At 36.2% G+C, this 15,926-nt stretch overlaps 1 protein-coding gene across 1 annotated transcript in view; it reads left to right on the top strand.

The window, feature by feature from the left end:
• The first annotated feature begins 3,448 nt into the window (after positions 1-3,448).
• The window catches only part of LOC119767739, a 33,819-nt gene continuing 21,341 nt past the window's right edge, over positions 3,449-15,926 (top strand). The window contains exon 1 of the mRNA XM_038257105.1: positions 3,449-4,524. The gene's annotated coding sequence lies outside the window, so the exon portion shown is untranslated. The remainder of the gene's footprint in view (positions 4,525-15,926) is intronic.

A 15,926-nucleotide genomic window follows, 5' to 3' on the forward strand; every position in this document is an offset into this window, starting at 1 on the left:
GACTTTTTTTCAAAAATGTGCAGTTCTTTTGCCATTGAAAAATAGTTCATGAAGGAAAAACACCCCTGAAAAAAAAATCAAAGAGCTGAGAAAATTGTAAAAAAAACATTTTTAAGCTTGACTTTGTTTTGGCTTAATTTTGTATGAAAAAATATGTTTTCTCATTTTCAACCTTTTTATTCTCGTTTTTGAACTCGCGATATCTTGGAAATTATTAGTGCAATTTTCAGTGCTAAAAATTGAATTCTGTAAAACTTTCTGCCATTTAATTTTTTTTAAATTAAATTTTGTTAAATTGCACTTTTTCTTGTTTTTTTTTCGAAATGTTAAAATCAAAAATTGCTTTTTGAAAGGACTGAAATTACTTATATTAGACATTTTCACTTGTTGAGCCAGATTTAAAAATTTCGAAATTATATTAAAAGCACATTTTACTTAAAAAATATTTTTTTTTTAAATTACCTACCTTTTTTAATGGTGGGTCTCGTGGCGCAGGGGTAGCGGCTTCGGCTGCCGATCCCGATGATGCTATGAGACGCGGGTTCGATTCCCGCCTTATCCACTGAGCTTCTATCGGATGGTGAAGTAAAACGTCGGTCCCGGTTTCTCCTGCCTAGTCAGAGGCGCTGGAGCAGAAATCCCACGTTAGAGGAAGGCCATGCCCCGGGGGGCGTAGTGCCAATAGTTTCGTTTACCTTTTTTAATTTATTTTAAATAAAATTTTGTTTAATTTTCAGCTCTGCTTAATTTTTTTTTTCGAAATGTTAGAATCAAAAGTAATCACTTATTTTGGACATTTTCACATGTTGAGCAAGATTTTTAAATTTCGAAATTATTTTAAAAGAATAGTATAACAATTTTCACAAAAGTTTTCAAATAAAATCACCTAAAATGCTTATATTTTAAAACAGTACACTTTATTAAATAGAGCCATTATAGATTGTACATTTAGTCTTGCAATTATTTTTTTTATTTTTTTAACGAAAAAAATGCTTGATTTATCGACTTTTCCATGGTTTTGTTAGAGAATAATCTGTTCATTTGCAGTACATAACGGAGTTTTGGTGTTCTTTTCAGCTGTGTGTTAAATCTCAATCCATTTTGGAACGATTATTCCTCATAACCAAGAGATTACCAGGAGTAAGAAAACGTATTGAAATTTTTTCTAATTTATTTTTTGTTTTTAGTATGTAGTTATAAATGGATAGATTTAAAATTTTACCTTCAAACACATTTTTCATCAAATAAATTTGTATTTTTAGTGAAGAAATATTTCACTATTAAGAAAACTAATTAAAATTTGTTTTTCAAATATTTTCACATATTTTTTGGTTTTTCACATAACTTTTTATAAATACATTTCATATTTTGACTGCTCTAAAACTGCGTCTAATATTATAAAACTCTCACAAATATCCCTGTAGAGTTGAACAAAAAACACAAATTGAAATTTTATTGAGTTCCCAATGAAAAAATACTAATAGAGTTGGTAGATATACCGTTGGGAAAACATGGTAGGGGAGAGTGGGGAGACTTGATCCCCGGGGAGACTTGATCCCAAGCCTGTATCTCGTCAGCATGTGGGTAAAACAATTAGCTTTGTTCTAGAAAGTTGTGCGAAATTCACTAAAACTCATTGTAGAAAACAAAGAAAAAAATTAAAAAATGTTTAGATTGAGTTACACACATTTTTCTAAGAAGTGCTGCAAAAAACTTCCAAGAGATCTTTTTTCTTTGTTTTGATAAGTATAGAAAATACTCAAAAATTATTCAAAAAAATATTTTTTATACATGAATTGTTTGATAAACATATCAACTCCAAAACCCTTACGCATTTGACTTTAAATTTATCGTCATACTATTTTTACAATCAATTGTTTAAAAAAGTGCGTTTAGGGAGACTTGATCCCTGCATTTTTACAGTCACTGGAATCAGCCTCAAGATTAAATAATTGGGCTGGGTTTTCGTACATAGTTTTCTTTAGTATAGTTGTATATAACTTACTGCAGTTTGAACCATTTTTCAAAAGTTTTGTAAACAAAAATTACCAGCTTTTGTAAACATGCTCAATTTTGGTCTAAAAAAGAAAATTTTATGTTTTTAAATATTTTGCATGCTAAACTTGTTATATTTTGAACACAAACGTACAGGTTTAATGTGAAATTGCTGTAACTTATAGAAAATTAAAAGTTTGGATGAATAAGAAACATTTTGCTTAAGATTTCTTCAAAATGTTGAAAGGGGGATCAAATTACCCCCAACATTTTGAAAATGCCGGTTTAAAATATTTTTTTAAAACGCTTGGCATGATTCGAAGAGTTTATCTGATGAAATATCCTTATCAGCCAAACATAGTTGAATGTTTAAGCTTTCAATTCATGCAAAAAGATCATAGTTTTGTGAGAAATTGACAGAGTTATGTGCGATACAAAAAAAGGGGATCAAGTCTCCCCACTCTCCCCTAAATGTGTTCAACGACCAGTTCGGAATTCTGTTTGCTAACAAATTGTGCTACTTGGGTAATACCAAATTGGTCATTTTGAACAGATAACTACTTTGCATAGTTCTAAATTCATCAAGTTTAAGTTACGGTTGAAATAAATAACATAAACCACCACCAGAAAACCTGATTTAAAAGTATCTGTTTCCACAATTAAAGCCGTTTACTGCAAAGTCTCCATTTGTAAAATGTTGTTTTGTTACCCGCAATCCTCCAAGACGACCCCATCTCCATTGGAATAAATTTGTTCCAAGAAGCATAAAGCAAGCCGGGTTCCACTGAATCGAGAAACCAACTTTTCCCAAGAAAACTCCCAAGCAAACAGACTTCCTGGAGAACAAAAACCCCGGCTCGCCATTTAGAAATGATTGATGGTAGAAAAACGGGGTGCCCCGGCTCAAATCGTTCGCTGCGGAGGTTTATTTGTGGACCACATTTTGATTTGACTTTCCAACGGCACTTTTTCGTTTGATTCGTTTTGTGCTGTTCTACCTACTAGAACACAATTCGTAGCAATCGTTAAAGGTCGAACGAAATAGAAATCGAACTCAGAATGCTGATGAGGCATCTGGTTAACAAATTTATTTGGCAAGCCCGTTAACGTGGGTAGAATGATGCTCTTTACGCGAATTTAGCGCGCAAGTTAGTGCTGCCAGGCAACGGTAGTAAACCGTTCCGGTGGTGTTTGGTAATGAACTTCAGAGCTGAACCCTATCCAAGCAATCCGGCGGGCAGCCACTTGTTGTTGGTTGACCTACACAGCGCTCCAGCGCTTACTACGACACGGTCAAAGTCCCTGCCGAATGCACTTCCTCTCACGTGGTGCAACCGAGAGTTCCCGTGGGCACGCTACTGCGCAGCTTCGTCGATTCCGTGCAGGCTCGGGTGAGTGTCAAAACAACCCGCCGACGAGGCTGTGATAAAACTTGGCTCGTAGGGCACGGTTGTCCTCAGTGAGCAACGGCACTTTGAGTTGGGCGGTTTACTTTCGGAGCGGGATTCGCAGCCGGTTGAGAATTTTTTGGGGAATTACGCGAAAGTGCACAACACTGTCTCGTGTGACCGGTTGTTCCGGGGGTGTCTTTGGGGGTTCCCTCGAAGGACGTATCATGTAGTGTGCCTTGGAAGAGGGGTTTGTGTTGTTGCTGTCCGTAGCCGCCAACTGCGATGGGATGGGATGATACCTGGAAATTGGCAATGGGGAATGTGAACTTTTTTTGATGGAAAAAGTTTCTTTTAAGGAGGATCCGATGGGAAGAATGCAGTCTGGGATTTTCAGTGTGATGACGGATTTGGGTCCCATGGATTGGAGGGGTTCGGTACAGTGATTGATCTGTTGTTGAAGGAGGGAACCGTGCAAAATTTCCAGCAAGTGATACATCATGACATGATAAAAGTTGGGGATTGGAGATTAGACTCCGTTCAAGTCAGTGTGCTCGTTGATAATACGATGAATCTCGAGTGTGAGGGTCTGTGTACTGTGGGAAATTCAATCAAAGTTTGACGAGCAGTTTCACCCCCCAACAAAGTGCAAAGTTGGCCCAATTTGTTTCAAGAACTACAACTCGGTAACCGGAAAGCAACACGTGAACATCACAGTAAGAGCTTCAGCGTAATTGCATCAACTTGAGAAGCAGTAGGCGACGGAGCTGCAGCAACAGCATTCAAGTTGGCTTTGCAAAGTTCTTCTGTGGAAAAGCCACTGCAGCTTGCTTGCGTTGCAGAGCACCGGCATGACATGCTTTGATCTATAGAAAGTGTCCTGTGAAAGGTTTCTACAAACGTTGAATGCAACGGCTCTGTGGCATGACTAGAGCAGAAGAAGTGCTGAATCCTACGCCTAGCTCCAAAGAAAATGATGTTTGAACAGGCTTTTTCTAGGCTTCAAAGTGAGCGGAAGATTGTGGCTGTCGCCAGCTTCCAGGAATTGACTCCATAGAGAGCACACCAGAGTGTGTAGGAGCATCTGTTGACCCCCAGGGGACGACTCCGCCGACCGAGCTGGAAGTCTTGCCGCAATAAGGTAAAGGAAAAACCCACCTCCAGACAGAATGTCAAATGTATAAACAGTTAAAGCAGGGAGTTTTGAACACTTTAAAGCGAGTAAGAGAGAGAAACGAAAGGAATCAACTCAATTTGTGTTGATCTAACCTCATTTTCTTGGCCTCCGACAGCAAGATGTCGCAGCTTGAAGAAATCATGGCAGGTTGAAAGGGAAAATGGGTTTTCACCGTAAACACTTTCTTTCCCAACGTTGCAGCCTGAGATGAGCTCAGCTGAGAAGTTGAAAAGGAAAATCCGGTCCCAAAAAAAATGGGACAGTAGGAAATGGGATCCCTGCCGTAGGCGGTACGGACTGTTGTGGTATCCTTTTTTTGGGGGCGAGGGTTCAAAAGAAGGTGGCCAGACGGGGACTTGAACACCAAATAAAAAATAATAAGAGTGGAAGTCAACGATGATGTCGATGATGACGATGCTGGTATCGTGGAGGAGGAAAATAATTTTACTTTGGTTAGGAATTGTGAAAGACTGAAATTTTGGGTGAATGACTGAAAACTTTCAACCATATTTTTTTTAAACTTAAGTAATTATTTCAAAGACAAAGGTTAATGCAATCTTGCCAAAAGGGTTCAATTTTCTTCAAAAACAAGCTTAATTGTTTTAGATCAAACTTCCTGGACATTTCGTGAATGTAAATTATAGGTTGTTGGGTAAACAATAGATAACAAAAAGTCATAGATAGCCCATAGTAGTTGAACAAGTGTAAAGTTTTCTGTTTCACTGAATATAAAAAGCCTCTGGCCTGCGCATAAATTGAGTTGGTCGGTGTAAATGCAAAGAAGCGTTATTAATTTCGGCGAGCATAATTTAAACCTTTAAAAAGCTGAAATTAAATCTGAACAACCATACTTTCAATGAAGAGCCTCTCGACTAATAAACAGCGCTAAAATAAGCCAACAACTCCTCTTATTTCGTCGATTTCTCCCAACATTTTTCCCCCGGGGGTTGGTCCAACCACACCCATTTGGGCCAGCTGTTTCCGCGTCAAACCCCTTGTCGTCCCGCACTAATTAATTATCATAATTATGCAACTTTTCCGTTTGCGTTTGTGATGTCCCTGAAAAGGCAGTCCTCCGATGTTCGCTCAACCGTAATCGTCCGAGAGTTTTTCTGCGTTGACAGTTCGCTTCCCCGAAATATTCAATGGAGTTTGGCCCAAAAGCTTTCCTCCCTCGTTTTCGCGAATAAGGCATCCTTCCGAACCCATCATCATTTTCATCAGCAACAAAATCGTCAGCCAGAGTTTTTGGGGGAAACCCCTTCAGCACGAAAACTCATTCAAAGTTGAGGGGGAAGAGATGGTTCGCATTTTCCGCCCTTTACTTAGCCGCTGCGAAACGCTTTTCCGCCACTCCTCTCTGAGAGAGTGCTTGAATGAGGCGCACCTTTTTTTCCTTTCAGGGCGTATTTGCGTAAGGGCTGGCAAAACGAACTTATTTCACTGTCACGTTGTGGTGTGTAGTGTTACTTTCTGTTGGTTCGTGCCCTCATCTGTTGGCTCCATCCGTTAGATCACCTTGTAAATGGAACATTGCAGCAATTTGAAGAACTTTTAAATATGTGTTGATTTTTCTGCTCTTGTTGACATCAAATCTTGGCATTATTAACTACATTCATGAAGCCACTTTAAATTTGATAATCAAAATTCCAGACTGTATAAATAGTTACACCAGAGCACCGACTTAAACATTGTCATGACATGCTTTAAAAATACACTAGAATCTCATGACGTGTTCTATAACAAACTTTTCAGAAAAAAGTAGTCATCGCTACTTTCAAATGTGTCTTTTAGGAAATTTTCTCAGTTTTCCAAAGCTTTTAAGAGCGAAATGATTCATCGAGAAATTTCTGAGATATGTATTTTTTAAGATTTTTGTTCTAAATTCTTTTTTATTTTTTGGAATCTTTTAAATAACAGTTCTGGAAACATATCAAATTATGTTTTTTATGTGTTCTATTCATCAAAATGTGCAAAATAAAACATAAAAAAAAACTTTGTAGAAGGTTGCAAACCGCTAAACATTTTGAAAATAATGTTATAACTGAGTTTTTGAATATGTGTGATTTATTCAGAAATTTAAAACATAAAACCAAAATACAGTCGACTCTCTGGTTGTCAATATCCAAGGGACGGTCGAGGAATAGAATCATCAGTTTACAGAACGATGCAAAATGAAGACTCGATTGAAAATATTTTTTTCTTGATACCCAGCTATGGGAGAGAATCATGGCAACGTCCATCAAGCAAAAACAAACTAATGTCAAACACCCTTCAAAGCGTCGTTTCGCCAAGAAAAATGTCTATGCAAGCCATGAGAAAGTGAAATTATTGACAAACGGAAGAGATTTTTAAAGCAAACAGAATCCAAGGGACCGTCGAGGAAGAGATCCTTCAAGCAAGGGAAAATATCGAGGAATGAAGATAATTGTAGTATGCAGATTGAAGGGACTGAAGAATTCATCGCTGATGGAGAATTATTGATATCGAGAAGATCGAAAGCCAGAGAGTCGACTGTAAAATATGTTTTTAACATGAATTAAATGATAATTACATAATTGTTGTGTACAAGTATCATGTGTCTGCTCTGATTAAGCTGATGAGCACATCTCTACGAAATCGGTATTTTTTAATAATTTTAATTTTTGTATTCAAGTAAGTTTTTTCTATTTTTTTTCGTTTTTCATTATTCACTAATAAAACCGAATTGAAAAATTGAAATTATTTTTTTTATTTTTTTATCCAGCTGAAACTTTTTTGGTGCCTTTGGTATGTCCAAAGAAGCCATTTTGCATCATCATATTACGCCCGTTTGAAATGTTAGTCTTGATTTAAAATATTGTTTTCGAAAAGATCGGAAAATTTTATGAATGTTTCATAATTTAACATTGAAAATTGGACCATTAGTTGCTGAGATATCGACATTAGAAAATGGTGGGTTGTTTGGGTAAGACTTAGAAAACATGAATTGCATGCCAATATCTCAGCAACTAAAACTATTTTTCAAAAAGTTACATAAAAATGGCTATAACTTGAAAACGATGCACTTTATCAATATTTCACTACAGTACTTTTTGATTCCAAATTCGATTTGCAAAACGTAGTTGAAAAATTTTTGAGACCAATACTTCTATTTTTTGAAAAATCAGTATAGATTCAAACATTATAACTCGGTCAAAGATTTTATGCACATTCTGAAAATTTCTGAAAAGTTGGAATTTGATGTACCCAAAAACATAATAGAAAAATATAAAAATAAAAATAGTTAGCCGAGCTACCATGGCCGTGAGGTTACGGGTTTCGCCTTGTAAGCGGAAGGTGATGGGTTCAATTCCTGTCTGGCTCGGCAAAGTCAGATCCCTCCAAATAGTAAATCTGCTCACTGGGAATACTAATACTGAGGGGATGGGTTTCGACTTGTGGCGTACTGGGTTTCTAACCAGAGGTCGTGAATTTGATTCTCGTACCGGGATGATGAAAAATAGTGTTTTTTTTGCAAATCAAGTTTTAGTGACAAAAAGCTAAATTACAAATCACCAATTTTGTATTTTTTATCGAGTATCACTTGTTTCAGTGTAGTCCTTATCCATACAAACTACATCTACAACTTTGTCGAAGACATCAAATCGATCAAAAAATTCATTCAAAAAGTACATATTTTTGAATTTTCATAAATAATTTTTGTATAGACAGCTGCCAAATTTGTATGAAAATTATATGGACAACCTAATAATTGGACCATCCATAAACCACGTAAACACTTTTTTGGGAATCTGTTACCCCTCCCCCTCCCCCCCTCGTGGACAATTGTCCATACAAAAAAAAACTTTTTTTGTATGGATCGTGGACAATCGCTTTAACCCCCCTCTCCTCCCCCCCCCCTCCCCCTTCGAAAGTGTCCACGTGATTTATAGATGGTCCCAATGCATGATGGCTTCTTTGGTCATACCGAAGGCACCAAAACAATTTCAACCGGATTAAAAAATACAAAAAAAAATGAATAAATTACCGATTGCTGACTACCATTTTTTTCGATGTTTCCGATATGATCATTTTAAGCAACTTTTGTTTCTTTTTTTTTTTTTAATTGTACAGTCTTCAGACTCTTGATCAGTTTCACCCTTCTCGAGTTGAATGAAATGATAAAAATGTCACACTTGAAAAAAAACAATTTTATCACCTAAATAATTATTATAATTAACCAAAGTGCCAAAGTTCTATGAAATCTTCAGCAAGTGAAAGGTTCCACCGCTTGAAACACAATCAAATTTCTTCCTTTCCCAAGCCGTATGTGCCCGTGTCACTCACCCAGTTCACCAAAGCTGTCAAAAGCCAAGGGTTAATCACCATAGCTTAGAGGGGGCTTCTGCCGGCTTGAACCCGCATGACAAGTCGTTGACTTACTGCTGCCGCCGGCTGTCGCCGATTGTGAACCAAGTACGAGAAGTCAACTTCATCATGCTTCTCGCATACGGACCGATATCATCATCGCCCAGATCTCCGTGCCGGCGGCGTTTCACTGGAGCGGAAATTGAATGTTGTGTCTGTTGTGATTCAATTTGGGGTTGAGGTCCTTTTTTCAGTAATTTTCACTAACTTTTTAAAAGCTCTTGAATCAAGGAAGTTTAACGTCATCGATACAACATAAGATCATTTCAGTTTAATAGGTTACACTACAAAGCTTTTTAAGCTTGTTATCCAAACAGAAAGAGAAAAAGTTCCATCGATTTCCATCAGCCATAGAGCATTGTCTCGTCGAGGAGCTTATCATTAGCCGATAACATGAGCCAGCGGTTTTTGGTGGAACCACTTTGATGAACACGACAAAGTTTTGCCGCCCTTTGTAACGGCAACTTTCTATGGCATCGATCCGCCCGAACTGTTTGGGATCCGCCCATGACAGAAGACAGTCACTGTTTAATGAAGACCGTGAAAGTTGCTCCTTTCAGTGTTATGGAGCTTTAATGGTACTAAGGGCAGGAGATTCATGAGATGCGAGCATTAAACTGCCGTTCTACGCATAATTGTCCCATGTTCAAAAAAGTGCAACTGAGAAAAACGCGATTGGAATTTTTTGACCGATTTCTGTGTTTCTACGCACAATTGTCCCGTGGGTTCCGATTCGCTCTATGTGTCCCTAATCGTCCCAGTCCCACACTGCTAATATCACCCTTATTTGTGATTCTCTTGCTATAAAACAGATAAACAAGACATAATGCATAGTAAAACAAATGATTCCGTGTATGAAAATACTTGGTGGGACAATTATGCGTAGAAGTTTAACAACGGGACAAACAGACTTGGTGTTGTTTTTAATGAGTTTCCGAACAAAGTACCAGATGTTATGTGTTTTTCTTAAAGTACACATCAAACTTAACTTAAAAATGTCATAAAGTCAAAATCGTCCAAAACTGACATGGGACAATTATGCGCAGTAAACGTCAAAAGTTTGTTCAGTTGTTTTGTAATTAGTGATTTAAAAATATTTAAGTATTGACGAAACATTTTCATTGCGAGAAAAAAATGTTATTGTGGTGCTGTACATTGAATTATTTAAAAAATCAAAGTACAGTCCAGACTTGATTATCCGGAGCCTCGATTATCCACAGTTTCCTTTATGTGAAGGTTTGTATGTGACTTTGGAGAATCGAATCACGATTTTTTTTTCGTTCTGCGACCCGATTTCAATAAAATTTAAAAATTTGATTTCCTACTAAATAAAAAATGCAATTTTTATATCTTTTGACCGCCATTTTGGTCGCCATCTTGGATTTAAATACTCTACAAAAATTTTAGTAGCTTTTGAATCATACTTAAAGATAATCGAGGAACGAGGACCGACCATCCAAAATAAGACAACGACATCAAATGCCAACTTTTCAGAAATTTCCAGATTGTGCAAAAAATCTTTGACCGAGTTATGAATTTTTGAATTAATACTGATTTTTTTAAAAAAATCGAAAAATTGGTCGCAAAAATTTTTAACTTCATTTTTGATGCAAAATCAAATTTGAAATCAAAAACTACTTCAGTGAAATTTTGATAAAGTGCACCGTTTTCAAGTTAAATCCATATTTAGGTGACTTTTTTGAAAATAGTCAAAGTTTTTCATTTTTTAAAATTAGTGCACATGTTTGCCCACTTTTGAAAAAAATATTTTGAAGAGCTGAAAAAATTCTCTATATTTTGCACTTTTGATCTTTGTTGATACGACCCTAAGTTACTGAAATATTGCCATGCAAAGGTTTAAAAACAGGAAAATTGATGTTTTCTAAGTCCCACCCAAACAACACACCATAATGGTCTGATTTTCAATGTTAAAATATGAAATTTCGTGAAATTTTTCGATCTTTTCGAAATTTTTTTTTTTTCTTGGTTTAAAAAATTTGAAAATATTTTTTTCGAATAGATCGGAAAATTTCACGAATGTTTCATATTCTAACATTGAAAATCGGACCATTAGTTGCTGACATATCAACATTAAAAAACGGTGTGTTGTTTGGGTGGGACTTAGCAAACATCAATTTTCCTGTTTTTAAACATTTGCATGGCAATATCTCAGCAACTAAGGGTCGTTTTAACAAAGTTCAAAAGTGGAAATTCGCAATTCGCAATTTTCAGTGTAAGAACGGGCCTTGACCGATCTTATGCACTAGGTTCCCGACGAACACGCATTGCCCTTACACCTACATCTCACCCTTGCTCTGAGTCAGTACGAGCAGCACGCTAGAACACGCTTTGAGTGTTCGTGCCAGGCATGCACACCTTCTTTTCCGGTTACGCATTTTAACTCGGCCGGGGGTGGTACATTACGTAGGGTTTGATGTAAGTATAAGCGCCTAACCGTTTAAAGTGTGCCTATCAACTTTCTTTAAAGCAAAAACTGTTTTATTTTTAGTTTGAATTCAAAAACTAGTTGTTATTTTACTGTGTATTGTTTTCTCCTGAAATCTTCCCTATTGTTGAGTCGTGTTTATCTGTTGCTATTTCTTTTGTCGCGGTGTTTTGTTACAATATTTTGGTCCTAAGCATCTTAGAAAAGTTTTTCAAAAGTACAATAGTAATATTTGTGTTAATCCTTTAATCATTCCATAAATTGAGCAAGGGCTCGAACCTCACTTGCTTAAGAAAAAGGTGAAGTTTCAAAACAATGGACAGTGAAGGAAACATACTTTGTAAAGTATCAATAGTAAAAAGAAGATAGTAATTTATGAAGTAGATATAGAAATTAACAATAGTTAATAAAAAGAGGTAACAAACAAGCTTAGATTATTGTTATGATGGGCAATTTACAGGGAAGATGAGAAATTATTCAAATAGATACATAAAGAAAAGGAACATGATAAACAAAATTGACATCGCTGCCAAATTAAGGGAAAGAAGACAGTTTGTTACAGCAGCATCAATTGGTAAAATAGAGTGGAGAAGCGTTGAGAAATAAGAGAATCAAATACGTAAAATCGAAATCAAATGGAGGATAGTAAACAGAAGCCGTTTTAGAAAAACAGTTAAACAAAATAAACAGAAGATAGCTGTTAGCTGAAATGGAAAAAAGAGAAACCCCGTTCTGCGATGCTCAGGTACATCCACAGCAGTTGACTCAACATACTGCGAATCAAAACAATACCGTCTACAATCACAAATTACTTCCCTTTCCCACATTGACGCGCCCCTTTCTTCTAGCCGTCTCTACTCTGACCCTCGCTGGTCAAAGGTTTACGAGTCGTTTCCACAGGCCACCAGCTAGGTTACACCTTGTCATCATGATGACTAAACCAAGCCAACGTGGAGGTAAGAAAATAGGACACTTGCAAGGAACCAGAGCCATGCTGTTTTGTCCAAACAGCACTACGGATGTAGTTGGGCTCTTTCCGGGATGTTCCTCGCCTAGGTGTGTCAACCGACGAGTATCATCAGTATCATGTGCACCCTTGGCCTGCAAGTTCAAAAGTGGAAAATATAGAAAATTTTCACAGCTTTTCAAAAATATTTTTTTCAAAAGTGGGCAAACATGTACACTTATTTCAAAAAATTATAAACTTCGACTATTTTTAAAAAAGTCACCTAAAAATGGATTTAACTTGAAAACGGTGCACTTTATCAAAATTTTACTTATGAAGTTTTTGATTGCAAATCTGATTTTACATCAAAAAATAAAAATAAAAAAAAATTGCAACCAATTTTTCGATTTTTTGAAAAAATTAGTATTGATTCAAAAATTCATAACTCGCTCAAAGATTTTTTGTACAACCTGGAAATTTCTGAAAAGTTGGCATTTGATGTCCTCTAAAACATATCAAAAAATAAAAAAAATAAAAATAGTGTTTCTTTGCAAATCATGTTTTAGTGACAAAAAGTTAAATAAAAAATCACCAATTTTTTTTACTTTGTATCATTTTTTTCAGTGTAGTCCATAACCATACCTACAACTTTGCCGAAGACACCAAATCGATCAATCGATTCCTTCAAAAAATACAGATTTTTTTACAGAATTTTCATGCATCATTTTTGTATGGCCAGCTGCCAAATTTGTATGGAAAATTATATGGACAAACTAATGAGCAAAATGGCTTCTTTGGGCATACCGAAGGCACCAACAAAGTTTCAGTCGGAGTCGGAGTAAAAAGTCCGCTTTCGTAGAGAACTGCTCATTTGTTTCAAAATATAAAAAAAAAAACAGATAGCATTAAATATTTAAATGTAAAAAATGTACAGTGCAAAACCGGGGCATGTTTGTTTTATATGAAAGTTGCACCAGATAGCGTTTTTATTAAAGATTCGTAGTTATACTTTCTTACTTACAAGAAATCATTGAATAATTTAAGTTAAGTTTAAGTTAAGCAGAATGCTGCATTTTAATTAATGATCAAACAGTTTTTAATATATATAAAAAATCTTTTTGCAATGTCGTAGAATTTATTACTAGTTTCTTTATTAAGCTATTCCATGTCAAACCTGCAGGATCCTCATCAAATGTGCTCCAATTTGGGAAGAGCTCGCAGCTGAAAATATTTATTTTTAATTTGTCAGTATGTTCAACTTAACATATCCAAAAATTGTCAATATCCATTAACAGGATTCTAAGATACGTAATCGGATTTCGGTATCAATCGAGCTCAAAGTTCTATGTTTATCCATCGAAAAGAGTTCCCATTTCAGATAATTTACCGAATTCGAATGTTCGAAACCTATTAATGGATTCACCGTTTTTGGAAATGTTACGTAAAGCATTCTGAAAAATCATAATAACATATTTTCAGCTGTGAGCTTTTTGATCTCGAGATATTCAAATCAGCAAACAAAGTTTTCTGTAAGTTTATTCAGACATGTTTTAAAATGTTAATATTTTACATGAAAATTCCACTTAGTTTCCTTTTGAAACGTGGCAAACCAAGGTCGTTCCGATCATATGTTTTTTTTAGTGTAGTTCTTAGAAAATCGATATAAAAATGCCTATTTTTGGACCACCCTATTTCGAATAGGAACGCCTAAACCGCCAAACAAATTATTACGCGTTCAACTATTTTATCCAAGGAAGTCTGATGTCACTTTTGATTTGAATCTTGCTAGAATGACGTGGAATCACTGTATTGTCCATTTTCCAAATAAATATTCTTTAAATTTTTGTTATCTGTTCAATATTTTCATAGCAACTAATAGTTGATACCTCAAAAATAACACAAAAATAACATTTCAGAGATTGTCTTTGAGGTTTTGATGGATATGTTTTGATGAATTTAAACTTCGAAAATGTTCAAACATGACCGTCTCCATTTAAATAACTCCCATCCCTTTAACTGTCGACACAGTCACATTCCACAGAATGTGTGACATGACAGTGGAATTTTCATCACCACCCCCCAGACTCGCACAGACACAGCAGCAGTGTGTCGAAAGTTTTCATAAAGGTGAATCGACAAAGAGGAATGTGTCAGGCTGGATTCCAACGGGGAGGGCTGTCACAAATTGCACAAAAGCCTTCCGCCGGTGAAAGATTGGTTTGAAGCTGATGTTTTGGGAATTAAAGGGGGTGATTATTTTTCAACTAAATTGAATAAAAATAGAATCCATCTGGCATTCTCTAGCAAATTTCCGTACAAAACAACCGGATTGTACGTGCATGTAGTAAATTCAATCAATAAGTCACTTCCGTTCAGCAGCAGCTTCGAACAATTTCTCGATTGCTATTTGTGGAAACATCATCAACAGGGAATATGTTTGCCCACGGCGGTGCGTCCTCCGTTTGTGGTGCGTGTGCCATGCCCCATCAAGGAGGAGAGCTTTTCAAGAGCTTCCATTGAACGTAGTTTCGAGTGGGTGCTCCAGCGCACTCGGAATCGATGAACCCGCGGGGACTACACTGCTAGCGAACTGTAGTGGATTTCTTGAATAGATTTAAGAGTGTGTTGATAGGAGAATTCAATGTATTTGATTAGGGAATTTAGGGAAATTTAAAATTTTGGCCTTGTTCAGATTTTTATTTTATAATTTTCATTCTTCCAGAAATTTATTTGCTTTAAATTCACTTTTTTCAATTTTCTACTCTCCTTCTGCAAATAGAACATCCCCCACTGCCGGGTAGGTTGGCCAACAAAAGGCAAACGACATCTCCCTAGTCACCGTTGAAGCTCAAGTAGCGCGACGAGAAGGGCACCTCTTGAATCCGTCGCGTCGCCATCGTAATTCTGTGGGAAAATTGTCTGGGAAAATTCAAAGAACTTCTAGCAAGTGACACACATGAAAATGTAAATTTACTTCGAAATTTATTTCATAAAAATATTAATAATGTAACAAAATAGAATTTATACTATCAACACAAAACATTTAACATAAAAATATATTTATTTATTTTCAAACAGTGCTCCAGCAATGAAAATGTGAATTATCTGCGGTGCACGCAATTTTTTGCCATGGTTTCCCTGGGTGAATTGTTCTTTTTGTCGGCTGAAGAAGCTGCTTTTACGAATCCACGGTTCAGAGCAGCAAAAGGTGCTATACTTCATGAGTGGTTTTAGCAGACGGCAAATTCCAGCGCAAAGTGCTTAAAAACCAGATATAAAGCTAATCTTTTTTAAAACTATAACTACGACCCAAAAATCATAAGTTTCAAAAATAACCTGTAGATTTTGTAAGGTCCTAAAGTAATTCATGTCGTAAAATAAAATTATTTCGTCGCCATCGTGCTAACTTGTCGTACGTGCATTTTGGGCCGAATTGAGTTAAGAACGCCATTTTGTGCAGCTCACAATGCCTCACCTTTTGACCTTCACAGATCCCCAAAATTCGATTTCAATCCTGAGATATTCAACAAAAACCGAAAAAAACTCCGTGCATTTTTGTCACTTTACATATGAAAGTAGTTTCAA

This window comes from Culex quinquefasciatus, chromosome 2, assembly GCF_015732765.1.
Source record: "Culex quinquefasciatus strain JHB chromosome 2, VPISU_Cqui_1.0_pri_paternal, whole genome shotgun sequence".
Classification (NCBI taxonomy): domain Eukaryota; kingdom Metazoa; phylum Arthropoda; class Insecta; order Diptera; family Culicidae; genus Culex; species Culex quinquefasciatus.